The sequence below is a fragment of the Balaenoptera musculus genome, chromosome 2 (assembly GCF_009873245.2).
Source record: "Balaenoptera musculus isolate JJ_BM4_2016_0621 chromosome 2, mBalMus1.pri.v3, whole genome shotgun sequence".
Lineage (NCBI taxonomy): Eukaryota > Metazoa > Chordata > Mammalia > Artiodactyla > Balaenopteridae > Balaenoptera > Balaenoptera musculus.
This window is the reverse complement of record NC_045786.1, coordinates 74,770,342-74,783,553: the sequence shown is the minus strand read 5'-3', so window position 1 is coordinate 74,783,553 and position 13,212 is coordinate 74,770,342. Positions and strand designations below refer to the sequence as shown.

The 13,212-nt window shown below is 40.9% G+C and overlaps 1 pseudogene; it reads left to right on the top strand.

Moving 5' to 3' along the window:
* The first annotated feature begins 600 nt into the window (after window positions 1-600).
* LOC118890923 lies at window positions 601-1,125 on the top strand (annotated as a pseudogene).
* The last annotated feature ends 12,087 nt before the right edge of the window (window positions 1,126-13,212 follow it).

Below are 13,212 nucleotides of genomic sequence, written 5' to 3'. Positions count from 1 at the left end.
TCAGTTATGGCTACTTGCCCTTGTTTTGTATTAGTAAATGTTACACCATAGTAATTGTCAGTATCAGCGTGCTTCAACATAGTATGTGTAGAGATGGAGGATGGACTATGGTTTAGAAATTTGGATATAAAATAACACATTTAAAAAGAGTACTAGGGACTTCCCTGGTGGCGCAGTGGTTAAGAATCCGCCTGCCAATGCAGGGGACACGGGTTCGATCCCTGGTCCGGGAAGATCCCACATGCCAACGGGCAACTAAGCCCATGCGCCACAACTACTGAGTCTGCGCTCTAGAGCCCACGAGCCACAACTACTGAGCCCGCGTGCTGCAATTACTGAAGCCCGCGTGCCTAGAGCCCATGCTCCGCAACAAGAGAAGCCACCTCAGTGAGAAGCCCGCGCACCGCAACGAAGACCCAATGCAGCCAAAAAAAAAAAATTATAATAATAATTTAAAAATCAAAAAAAAAAAGAATACTAGATGATTAAGCTGCAGTTGTAGAAGGGTTGTGGGAGGAGTGGCAAGACAGAATGAGAGAGAGAAAAAGAGACTTTGTTTGCTCTCTTACTGGGGACAAGAGCTAGTAGCCTCCTGCGAACATGGCGCTGCGAGTGGCGCGCAGCGTGCGGGCCGCGGTCTGCAGCCTGCGCGCCATCTCTGCGCCCAAAGCGCCCTGCCCGCCGCGGCCCTGGGGACTGCGGGCGGGCGCCGTCCGGGCGCTGTGCACCGGCCCCGCTCTGCTGTCCGGTCGTAAATTCACAGACAAACATGAATGGGTAACAACAGAAAACGGTGTTGGAACAGTGGGAATCAGCAATTTTGCACAGGAAGCTTTGGGAGATGTTGTTTACTGTAGTCTGCCTGAAGTTGGGACAAAATTGAACAAACGAGGAATTTGGTGCTTTGGGAAGTGTGAAAGCTGCTAGTGAACTCTATTCTCCTCTATCAGGAGAAGTAACTGAAATTAATGAAGCTCTAGCAGAAAATCCAGGACTTGTCAACAAATCTTATTATGAAGATGGTTGGCTGATCAAGATGACACTCAGTAACCCTTCAGAACTAGATGAACTAATGAGTGAAGAAGCATATGAGAAATACATAAAATCTATTGAGTGAAAATGGAACCCCTAAATAAACTAGTTTGAAACAACTTAATCTAGCATAGTTGTCTTAAATTAGTGGCGGATAGATTTTTAAAAAGCAACTTTTAGCAAAAGAAACTACTTGAAACAATGTTGCCTGAAGAAAATACCCCTTAACTTCCTAATGATTTCAGATAAACACTATGCATCTTTTTCACAACACCCTGTGATTTTTAGGCTAGTCTCCAGTTATAATACTCAGAATTCCTGAAATTACCTGTGGTAAAACTAGTTATAAAAATTATGTAATTCAAGGATAACATTGCTATCTTAACCTTATATAATATTGTAACTTGCTTACAGCCATCCCTGGATTTGGGTCAAAATACTCAATGAACTTGCCACTGGAAATAAATGACAGTGGAGAAAAGTTTGTTAGTTGTATAGTGTCCAGTGAAGAACATTACTATCTTAATTTTGCAATATACTGTGTTTGCTGGTGCTATTTTTATACAGTGAAGCAACAGCCTTGCAGGAAAATAAGAAACAGTTTAATAATAAAATATTCAACTTCTTAAAAAAAAAAAAAAAAAAAAAGAGCTAGTAGCCTGTCTTCAGGTAGCCTGTGATGGATGTAGGACTTTACCACTGGAAAGCCCAGGGTCTGTGCCAAGGAGTAAGATGGGGAGAATTCTATACAATGGAGTCCTCTTGATGCTCCCCAAAACACAAATACAGATAGATTTCTCTCTTTTTTTTAATATTATATCAGATTTAGATGCACAACTACTTATTGACCTGTTTAATGATTGCTACTGATTTTTTTAAAATCTGAAGTATCATTACTTTAAAATTTATTTTATGCAAGTATTTGTAGCATATACCTGAATTGTTAATGCAGGAGCTTCTTAAGCTACTGCAATTAATTACAGAAAAATGTGATTAGTAATGAACCAAGTGAGAAAGAAAATAATTTTTAGTATTTTAACTTTTCTGTGCTTTGTTTTGGTGCCTTCCATATCCTGCTACATCTATGTCAAAACGAAAATTTCAGTGATAGCTATCCAAATACTTTAAAACTCTTTTGTCAGCAAATCCTTACATTCATCGTTGTTAATATGCAAGTGATAAACTGATATTTGAAACATTTTTTTAATCTGGTGATTTTGTTTAAGCTGCTAGCACATTTCATCATTTGAACCATAACTATTTGACAGACAGAAAACTAGCTCTGTTTTAAAAATGCTATTTGCAATACAAATTAAAATGTAAACTCTGTAGACATTTTATTATTAGTTTTTCATAAATGGGGATAGCTTAATTTTGTAGAAAATGCATCCTGAATTTTTTTTTAAAACATCTTTATTGGAGTATAATTGCTTTACAATGGTGTGTTAGTTTCTGCTTTATAACAAAGTGAGTCAGTTATACACATACATATGTCCCCATATCTCTGATTTTTAAAAAATTTTTATTTTATATTGGAGTATAGTTGATTTACAATGTTGTATTTCAGGTGTACAGCAGAGTGATTCAGTTATACATAGACATGGATCTATTCTTTTTCAAATTCTTTTCCCATTTTGGTTATTACTGCATCCTGATTTTTTAAAAATTAATTAGTTTATTTATTTTTGGCTGCGTTGGGTCTTTGTTGCTACGCGTGCGGGCTTGCTTTAGTTGCGGTGAGCTGGGGCTACTCTTCGCTGCGGTGCGCGGGCTTCTCATTGCGGTGGCTTCTCTTGTTGCAGAACATGAGCTCTAGGCACGTGGGCTTCAGAAGTTGTGGCACTCAGGCTTCAGTAGTTATGGCTCGCGGGCTCTAGAGTGCAGGCTTAGTTGTGGCGCGCGGGCTTAGCTGCTCCACGGCATGTGGGACCTTCCCAGACCAGGGCTTGAACCCGTGTCCCCTGCATTGGCAGGCGGGTTCTTAACCACTGTGCCACCGGGGAAGCCTTGCGTCGTGATTTCTAATTTAACTTCCAAAACCTCTGGGAACAGTAAAATTTCTTGCGTATTCAAGACTTGACATGTCACAGTATTGGATATATCAATACTGAAATATTTTCTCTCAGTTATAGATTTCACTCATTTCCTTGAATTAAGAGTTATGTCCAAAACAGCTATTTCTTTCTAAGAAAAATAAATGTTACCACTTTTGTGGTTGGGCCTGCTGGGCCTTCTCTCTCCTCTGTATTCTGTACAGATTCACAGGCCACACAGTTGATCTTTTGGAGTTTTGAAAAGAATATAGTCGTTGGTGGCAGACAGACTTGGGCTTAGAATTGTGTAACTCTAAAAAACTTAACCTTTCTGAGCTTCATCTTTCTTATCTGTAACAGAAATAGTTTGTCATTAGAATTAAATGAGATGAGTGTAAAGAGCTTTGCATATAGGACATACTTAAGAAGATACGTTCTCCCAATGCTTGCTCCATCCCACCCCACCACCCAAATACCCTTGCCCTTGCTGACAAATGGTAGCATAGCGAGATGCTGAACCATAGATCAGTGTTCGCTGTAATCTTTACTCTTACTGAGTCCAAGCGACTGATTACTAGATAAGAATGAACAATCCTCTTCAGCCCTTCAAATTTTTCTGGCTCTTCCAGATTCCCAGCACATGTTCCTTTGCTTTGAAGCCACATCAGGCACATAGTTACCCATAAAAACCATCCAATGCTGTGTTTTAGGCAGCTGCTGCCAATAGATCAGACTTGGCACAGGATGTGAAACCATTTGCCTCTCTGAGCTAAAAGAAAATATTACGGAGAGATTAACAGCTAGAATTTCTCAATCTCTCCTAATTTTTCTCCCCATCAAATTGTGTTATGCAGGGATCTGGTGCCCATTAAGGATTAATTAAGCACACTGCGGAGCTGCCTATGTTATTGTATTAGCTGCTTCTAGGCTTATTCTTAGAGAGACCGAGAGTGTGTGGAAGGTGTAGGTTTCCAGGAGAAGCTTTTGATTAGCCCAAAGAAATTGCATCTCTCCTTTAATCCTTTATCATCACTACCGAGAATGGTTAGATTTACTAAATAGTCATTTTCATTGTGTGCTACGCTGAGTCAGTTTTGCTTTAGGTGGTGGTATACAGTATGTGTGCAGGGTGGAGGGGGTGCTTTGGAGAGTAAAATTCCGCAGATTGTTATTGATAATGTTGTGTTACAGAAAGGAAGAGTTTGGCTTCTGCCATTGCCTGTGTGGCTGGTAGCACAGCTCAAGATACTCAGATTTCCAATCTGGCTCATAACATGGAATGCTCCAAACCTGTTATCCTAAGGATTCTGTTTTTTAGATTCTCAAGAAGAGTTTTTGACAAGGGAATTGGAAGAGATATGGTAAGTCTTCCAGCCTGGCTTTAAAAAGGAATGGATATCTTTATTGAACTGCTATCTAGACTACCGTACTGTTAGTATTTGCTCAGAGAATAAGCTATGGTGTACCTGGGTTCCTAGAACTTTGTTGTTAGCCACACACGCCCCAAACCCCAAAGGTTTGTATTACCTATCTATTGTTTGGTGACCCTAAAACTTAGTGGCTTAAACATCAAACATCTTAGTTTCTGTGGGTCAGGAATTTGGGAGCAGCTTAGCTTGGTGCCTCTGGCTCAGGGAGTCTCATGAAGTTACAGTCAAGGTGATAGCTGGGGCTGCAGTCATCTGACGTCATTACTGGGTCTGGAAGATGTGTTTCCACGATGGCTCACTCACAGGGCTGTTGATAGGAGACTTCGGTTCCTTATTGGCTGTTGGCCAAGAGACCTCACTTCCTTGTTATGTGGGACTCAGATGTCTTCACAACAGGGTAGCTGGCTTCCCCAGAGCAAATGACCACAGAGAGAGAGCAAGTAGGAAGCCACAGTGATATTTTTCATCTAGTCACAGAAGGTGTACTCTCATTCTTGCCACATTATATTCATTAGAAGCAAGTCACTAAATATAGCCTATACTCAGGAGGAGTTGATTGGGTTCCAACATTTGAAGAAAGGTACAGCAAGAATTTGTGTACACATTTTTAAAACACCACGGTTAGTAACCTGTCTTATCCCCTATGTCAAGACCCAGTCTCCAGACATCTTGGACTTCTGTAGCCAAAGATTCTATCAGACTGGTCTCAGTCCTTCCCAGGGCTCTCCATTACATCTGATCCATGGTTCAGCACTAAATCCACTGTGCCCTCAGCAGGTAACCAAATGCCAAAATATCTGGAAATGGCTCAGGCATTCAAGTTGCCCGTGTGAAAAATTTTCCAAGAATAATTTTTTTTTGGCTGTGCTGCACAGCATGTGGGATCTTAGCTCCCCGACCAGGGTTCAAACCCATGCCCCCCTGCGTTGGAAGCACAGAGTCTTAACCACTGGACCACAAGGGAAGTCCCAGAATAATGTTTTTGAGGTTCATAGTTTACAAATAATTATAAATCCTAGCTACTGTGCTATGTTTTCCTAAGCCGTGACACCATAGGAAACAGTAAGATGCAAGACTTGCAGCAGGGATATCCCTGGTGGTGCAGTGGTTAAGAATCTGCCTGCCAGTGCAGGGGACACGGGTTCAATCCCTGGTCTGGGAAGATCCCATGTGCTGCGGAGCAACTAAGCCTGTGCGCCACAACTACTGAGCCCATGTGCCGCAACTACTGAAGCCCGTGTGCCTAGAGCCTGTGCTCCGCAACAAGAGAAACCACCACAGTGAGAAGCCCGTGCACCACAACGAAGAGTAGCCCCCCTCGCCACAACTAGAGAAAGCCTGCACGCAGCAACGAAGACCTGATGCAGCAAAAGAAAAAAAACTTCCAGCAAACAAAAAAGCTTATTTGGTGCAAGGATTGAGAATACTCCCAGGTAAATATATCTGTTACCTATTATGTAACAAACCACACCAAATCTTAGTTACTTAGACACAATATTTATTTGGTCATCACTGTACAATATGGGCAGGGCTGGGCAGGAACTGCTCATATCTCAGTGTGGTGTGACCACTGCGTTCTTCATGTGACTGTATTGAGTTGGGAGCTCTACTGGGATGGAATGCCAGCGTGGCCTCCCTTAGATGTCTGATGCTTTAGCTGGGATGGCTGGGACAGCTGAAGACTCACTGGGCATCTCTCTTTTTTTTTTTAAAATTTATTTATTTTTGGCTGTGTTGGGTTTTCGTTGCTGCACGCAGGCTTTCTCTAGTTGTGGTGAGGGGGGCTACTCTTCGTTTCAGTGCACGGGCTTCTCAATGCAGTGGCTTCTCTTGTTGCGGAGCATGGGCCCTAGGCACGCAGGCTTCAGTAGTTGTGGCATGTGGGCTCAGTAGTTGTGGCTCACGGGCTTAGTTGCTCAGCAGCATGTGGGATCTTCCCGGACCAGGGCTCGAACCCATGTCCCCTGCATTGGCAGGCAGATTCTTAACCACTGCGCCACCAGGGAAGTCCCTGGGCATCTCTCTTGATGTGGTCTCTCTAGTGAGGGAGAGCTAGACTTCTTTACATGGTGACTCAGAGCTCTAAGAAAGAAGAGACTGCCAGGCTTCCTCAGACCTAGGCCTGGAACTGGCACAGTGTCATTTCTGCCATGTTCTGTGAGTCAAAGCAAGGCTAGCCCAGATTCAAGGGGAGGGGAAGAAGACTTGTACCTATTAATAGAAGTAGCAGCAGCAAAAAAAAAAATTGTGACCATCTTTAATTAATCACAGTAAGGTAAAACAACTGCCATTGCTTTGTTATAATTCCTAGTACAAACTTCCTGAACACATTTTTTCCCCCCAAGCCAAAGTTTAGCATATGGAGAAGTCATGTGTGCAAATGGTTTATTTTCTCAAGTGTTATCATGAGAGGAATCAGTGGTGGAGGAACTTTGACTTCCCCACACTGATATTTGAGAAAAAGAAACTTATGTGATGGAGATATTTCTGTTCCTTTGACTGCCATATCTTTGTGTAATTTAGAAATTCTTTCTGCAGTGTTCTTTTTTTTCTTAACTTTTTTTAAAATTTAATTTATTTTTTGGCTGTGTTGGGTCTTCATTGCTGCGCGCGGGCTTTCTCTAGTTGCGGCGCACGGGCTTTCTCTAGTTGCGGTGAGCAGGGGCTACTCTTTGTTTCGATGCATGGGCTTCTCATTGCAGTGACTTCTCTTGTTGCGGAGCATGGGCTCTAGGTGCGCGGGCTTCAGTAGTTGTGGCTCGCAGGCTCTAGAGCTCAGTCTCAGTAGTTGTGGTGCACAGGCTTAGTTGCTCTGCAGCATGTGGGATCTTCCTGGACCAGGGCTTGAACCCGTGTCCCCTGCATTCGCAGGCAGATTCTTAACCACTGCGCCACCAGGGAAGTCCTGCAGTGTTCTTAATAGATGGTTATTGTGAAAGTTAATGTGTCAATTTGCACCACTGAGTGCCCAGACATTTGGTGAAACATTATTCTGGGTCTATTTTGGGGGGTGTTTTCTAGATGAGATCAAGATTTAAATCTGTAGTCTGTGAAAAGCAATCTCCTTAATGTAGGTGGGCCTCATCCAATCAGTTGAAGGCCTGAGTAGAAAGAAAAGACTCTCTTCCCCTCCTCCTACACCCCATGAGTAAGGGAGAATTTCTCCTCTTCACTGCTTTCAAGTTGGGACATTGTTTTTCTCCTGTCTCTGCACTCAGACTGAGACATGGGCTCTTCCTGGGTTGCTAGCCTACCAGCCTTGGACTGGAACTACACCATTGGCTCTTCTGAGTCTCCAGCTTGCAGGCTGGAGATTGTAGGACTTGTTAGCTTCCATAATTGTGTGGGCCAATTCCCTATCTATCTGTCTATCTCTGAAGAACCCTGACTAATCCAATTATGCCCATGGTTATATTCTTCCAGGGATGATGAGGTCACTACTTACTGAAGAAGTGCATTTCTTTTGTAAACAGTTAAAATCATTAATTCTTAAAAAAAAAATAATTCTCTTCCTTTGGTAGATGTTCCTATAAGTCATAGGGTCCTATTCTGTATTTTGGAGCAATGTAAAAATAAGTCTGGTTTCTTGCTATATGCTAGCTCTTCAGATACTATAGGACAGCCATCTTGATTTATTTGGGTCTTCTCAAAGTGGAATATCCTTAGAACCCTTTTGTTTAGACTGGATCTTAAGCTTCTTACCTATTCTTGTCACCATTTTCTGGATATGGTGTTTTCTAGTTTATTAACTATTTCTAGTTTATTAACCATTTTCTAGTTTATTAACATTCCTCAAAATATGATACCTGTAAGTGATCATCACTCTGGCTGTGGCCTGAGCATTAAAAAGTACAGAATTAACCTGAACTCACTCATGCTAATGAGTTAGATCTTGGAATGGTGGTATTTTCCAAGGGTGCACAGGTTTCCTAAAGGAAAGATGTGGAAATGGAAAGAATAAGAACAAATTGAAAAAGGAATACAAACTGAAGGGAAATGAGACACAGTCTGCACTCTACCATCTGTGTGAGAGTGGGATTGGCTGCCATGTCCCAGTAGGCCTGCACACCCCACAGGCACAGTTTAGCCCAGAATGGGGGCAGTTACTAAAAAGCCAGCTTGATATGCCAGTTGGGACATTCTCTGCATTCTGTAGCTCCTCAAGATTCCACCAAAGCTGATTAGGATATGATACAAAAATCAGAGTGTCTTACAATGTTTATCTGGTATAACAGAGAACAGGAAATGCATGAATAATCGAACAGCATAATATTAAAACTCTTGAGTCAATGGTTTATTATCCTCAACAGACCTTTTACTTTTTAACTCACTTTCTAAGGATGAGGAAATTATATTGTTATCCTTTCATGGACCTTATATTTTAAGCACCATGAGGGCAGGGACCTAGTTTTTAATGCCCTCTTTTTTTCCTTCTAAGTAGTCTGCACAGTGCCTTGCTTATACAAGGCGTTTAGTAGATTAAAAGAACAAAACAAACAAAAAGAACTTGAATAATCCGCAAGCTTGAGGTCCAGATTTTAGAGACTCATTTTGAGTGGAGGCTCATGAAGATACTAGAAAGGTCTTTCTTTCTACTTCTATGGGTCTCCCTGCTACTGAGCAGGCTTACAGGCCCTAGACTGGGACAAACCCACGCACCCTGCCCAGCCAGCAACAGATAACCAGGTTACCTTCATGGGATAGATTACGGTGACATATTGGTCGAGGTCAAAGTAGTAGGTCAAGATGGATGCAAGCAAGGCAGAGAAAAAAGTCTTTCTTTTTGTAAGAAAAGTGACCTGCCCCTACCCCGAAAGAAATTCGCATTGAAAGTTACTTATTTTGGGTAACATTTAAGAAAATTTTAACCTAACCACTCAAAACTTTTAAGTTACCTTGCAGTTGTTTCCCCTTGTCATCCATATTTAGTCATTTATCAAGGTTCTGTCATTTTTCCAGTAATGCCTCTCATACTTGTTTCCATTTTTTTATTCTCTACACTCATCCAAGTCAGATTTTTGTTACGTCTCACCTGGGAAAACTTTTTCCATAGTCCATTCTTCGTGCTGCCCCCAGGGGTCAGCTTTCTAAAACAAAGTTCTAACCAAGTCATTATCCTTCTTAAAAACTTTCCATGATTCCTCATTTTCTGGATCTTTTTCAGCTTTATCTTTAACATTCCTATAATCCAAATGCCTCAGACTGCTTTGTTTTTCCACAGATTTATTCTCATTGTTTCTACTTGAATGCCTTTGCCATCTCTGCTTGCCAAAATCTAACCCTTCCTTTAAAAGCTCAAATGTCCCCTTTCTAGTAAGCCTTCCTTCACCTATCCCCATTTTGAATTAATCGTATTATTTGTGCTCAATATTTTATAGGTTCTGCCTCTTAAAATAATTTTGTTCCTATTTGTCTCCCCTTCCTTGTTTTGAACTTGAGGGCATGGCTTGCACTTTATTCTTCTCTGTGTTCCCTGCAGTGCCTTGCAAACACTGACATTTTAATTTTAATATGGCAAATTTATCTTCTAGCTAGTTAAGAGAGAAAAGAAATCAGGAAGAGGTAGGCAGTTAGGGTAGGGGACAGAAATGTGATAAGAGCAACTGAGGGAGAGAACATGGTAGTAATGAGGAAGATAGCTGGGTTCTGATAAAAATCAGCTGGTGAAAATCATAATTTGTTTATTGTCTCATTCACAATTAATGATATATAAATTAAACTGGGCCCTTTATGCTTCCACTGTGATCTGGAACAACAGCTGCTGAAAGTCACCAAGAACAGAAATAGAAAAGCATTCTTCAAGGATATAGAAACCATGACCATGAGCTAAGCTGTTGGACTTTTATGATAATCTAGTACATAACCCACATAAATCCTAATAAAAATTCAACAATAAATAAGCACTTTATTTGTTCTAGGCACAGAACCAACACCTTTGCCCTCATGTAGCTTATAATCTAGCATGTTTGGTCAAATTAAGCAGCTCCCTGGGTTGAGCTTGAGATGGTCCTAGTGCCTGTTTATGGGCCTTCTAGGAGAGCTGTGAGGTTTCCAGCTCTGACCTGACCCAGGACAGTTTTTGCCTCCTGAAGTTCTTGAGTTCTGCATCAACAGTGGCTATCTGACTGTGAAATTTTCCCATTGGAGGAAGGTCCTGGAAGTCTGAGGGAAAGAATCCCAGGAACAGGAGAAAAAGGTGGGTAGCTGAATAAGAAATTAGAAGTGAGGAAGGTCTGACAAACAGCAATCAAATCTCTGGTGATTCAGAAGGATAGTCCTGACAGCCAAGAGTGTAAGACTCTACCCCAGACTGAGGAATCTTGGTGTCAGAAAAGAAGAGTTCCCGTTTGGCACTCCAGGACCTAAACATTTGTGTAGGAATCTCAGAATCTGTCTCTCTGACTTTCTATCTTGGACGTCCTTTCGTGGGGTTGGAAGACACTAGGCAACACCTACCTTGAAGTCCAATAACTCCCGCCAAACCAAGCCACTCACCTTGTCTCCAGTCATACTGGTCCAATATTGGTCTGTGCTTTTGCTTGGGGTGCTCTCTATGCCTGCAGTATTCTCCCTTCACTCCATATCCGCCCCATATGCATACCTTTTTGAAGCAGTACTTGACCAAGAAATGAGAAAAAGTGTATTGATCATGTAGAATTTTACCATAATGTAAAGAGCCATTGGCCTTCAGGAAATTTATCCTTGGTTAATTTTCTATTCGATTCCCTTTGATGACTGTTTCAAACTTTTCCCACTCTTTCTGCCAAATGTAGAGAGGACAATGGTAAATACAATGGAAAGAGCACAGGCTTTGCAATCAGAACTGAGTACCAACTCTAGCTCTGAAACCCATGAGGACTGTGATTGCAGCCAAGACATAGAACTGTTCTGAGCCTTAGTTTCTTCATCTGTTAGATTGAGATAACACACGACATGTTAATTAGACTCATTGTGGTGATCATTTTGCAATATATACAAATGTTAAATAATTAGGTTGTACACCTGAAACTAATATGTATCAATTATACCTCAATTTAAAAAATGACCCCAAAAAACTGGGATAATACTATCAATAAAGATTATGAGGAATCTATGAGAAAGTTTATTTAAATTAGAATATAGGAAGAGTGATCAATAAATGTTATCTAAGACAGGAGGGAACAAATAAAAATATAGAAGGACTACAATGCATTAAACAAGAGATTGAATCAAAAAGTTTATTTGTAAGGTTCTAGGTTAGTTGCAGTGAGGGATAAACCATAAAATAGTACTTCTATTTTAAATGAAAACATAATATGTCTAATATGGATTAAATTATTCAGCTTTAACCATGTCAAATCAGTTAATAAAAGCACTTTACCATTCTTAACATTTCTGTTTACAAAGACCTGAGAGGTGGTAAGGATTGTTTAATAGTTGTAGCTTTTGATAATACCACAATATTATAACAATAAAGCAAAAATATAATTATACTCACAACCCCAGTGCACAAAACATCTAGAGCCCGTGCTCTGCAACAAGAGAAGCCACCGCAATGAGAAGCCTGTGCACCGCAACGAAGAGTAGCCCCCGCTCGCCGCAACTAGAGAAAACCCACGCACAGCAACGAAGACCCAATGCAACCAAAAATAAATAATAAATAAATAAATTAATTAATTTAAAAAAAAGTGGATACCATACAATAATGTGGAACGGAAGAGATCATGGGCAAGCGAAATGAACCACCACCAACAACACCAAAGGCCGGTGTTCATCCAAAGAAGGTGATGGTGTGAATATGGTCAGATTGGAAGGGAGTCCTCTATCATGAGCTCCTTCCGGAAAACTAAACAATTAATTCCAACAAGTACTGCTTCCAGTTAGACCAACTGAAAGCAGCACTCGATGAAAAGCGTCCAGAATTAGTCAACAGAAAACGCAGAATCTTCCATCAGGATAATGCAAGACTGCATGTTTCTTTGATGACCAGGCAAAAACTGTTACAGATTGGCTGGGAAGTTCTGATTCATCCACTGTATTCACCAGAATTGCACCTTCGGATTTCCATTTATTTTGGTCTTTACAAAATTCTCTTAATGGAAAAAATTTCAGCTCCCTGGAAGACTGTAAAAGACACCTGGAACAGTTCTTTTCTCAAAAAGATAAAAAGTTTTGGGAAGATGGAATTACGAAGTTGCCTGAAAAATGGCGGAAGGTAGTGGAACAAAAGGGTGAATACATTGTTCAATAAAGTTCTTGGTGAAAATGAAAAAAGTGTCTTTTATTTTTACTTAAAAACCAAAGGCACTTTTTGGCCAACCCAATACTTTCCCTTCCCAATACTTCTTCACTGAATACCTAATTTTTAGTTATAGGACGATGGATACACTAACATCTTCCCATGCCACATAGTAGCTGCAATTATTTCTGTTTTACTAAAGAGGAAACAGGTTTAGAAATGTTAGATGCAAGGGAAGGAATTTAATTCAGATCACTTCATTTAAGGGTCATTAGTACCCCAGTAACAGAGCGAGGAACCATTTTTTAAAGAGTAGAGCAGGAGTGATGGGAAAACTTGCTCAAATTGTTAGATGGAGCCTATCATCAGAAGTCATTTCACTACCATTACTGTGGGCCTTGGACCCTTTCCTTTCCTCTCTCCTTTCCCATTCCTCTTTTTCTTTCTTCTTGTCTTGACGTGAGCCTCTCACCCTGCTGCCCAAGGCTGGATCACACTT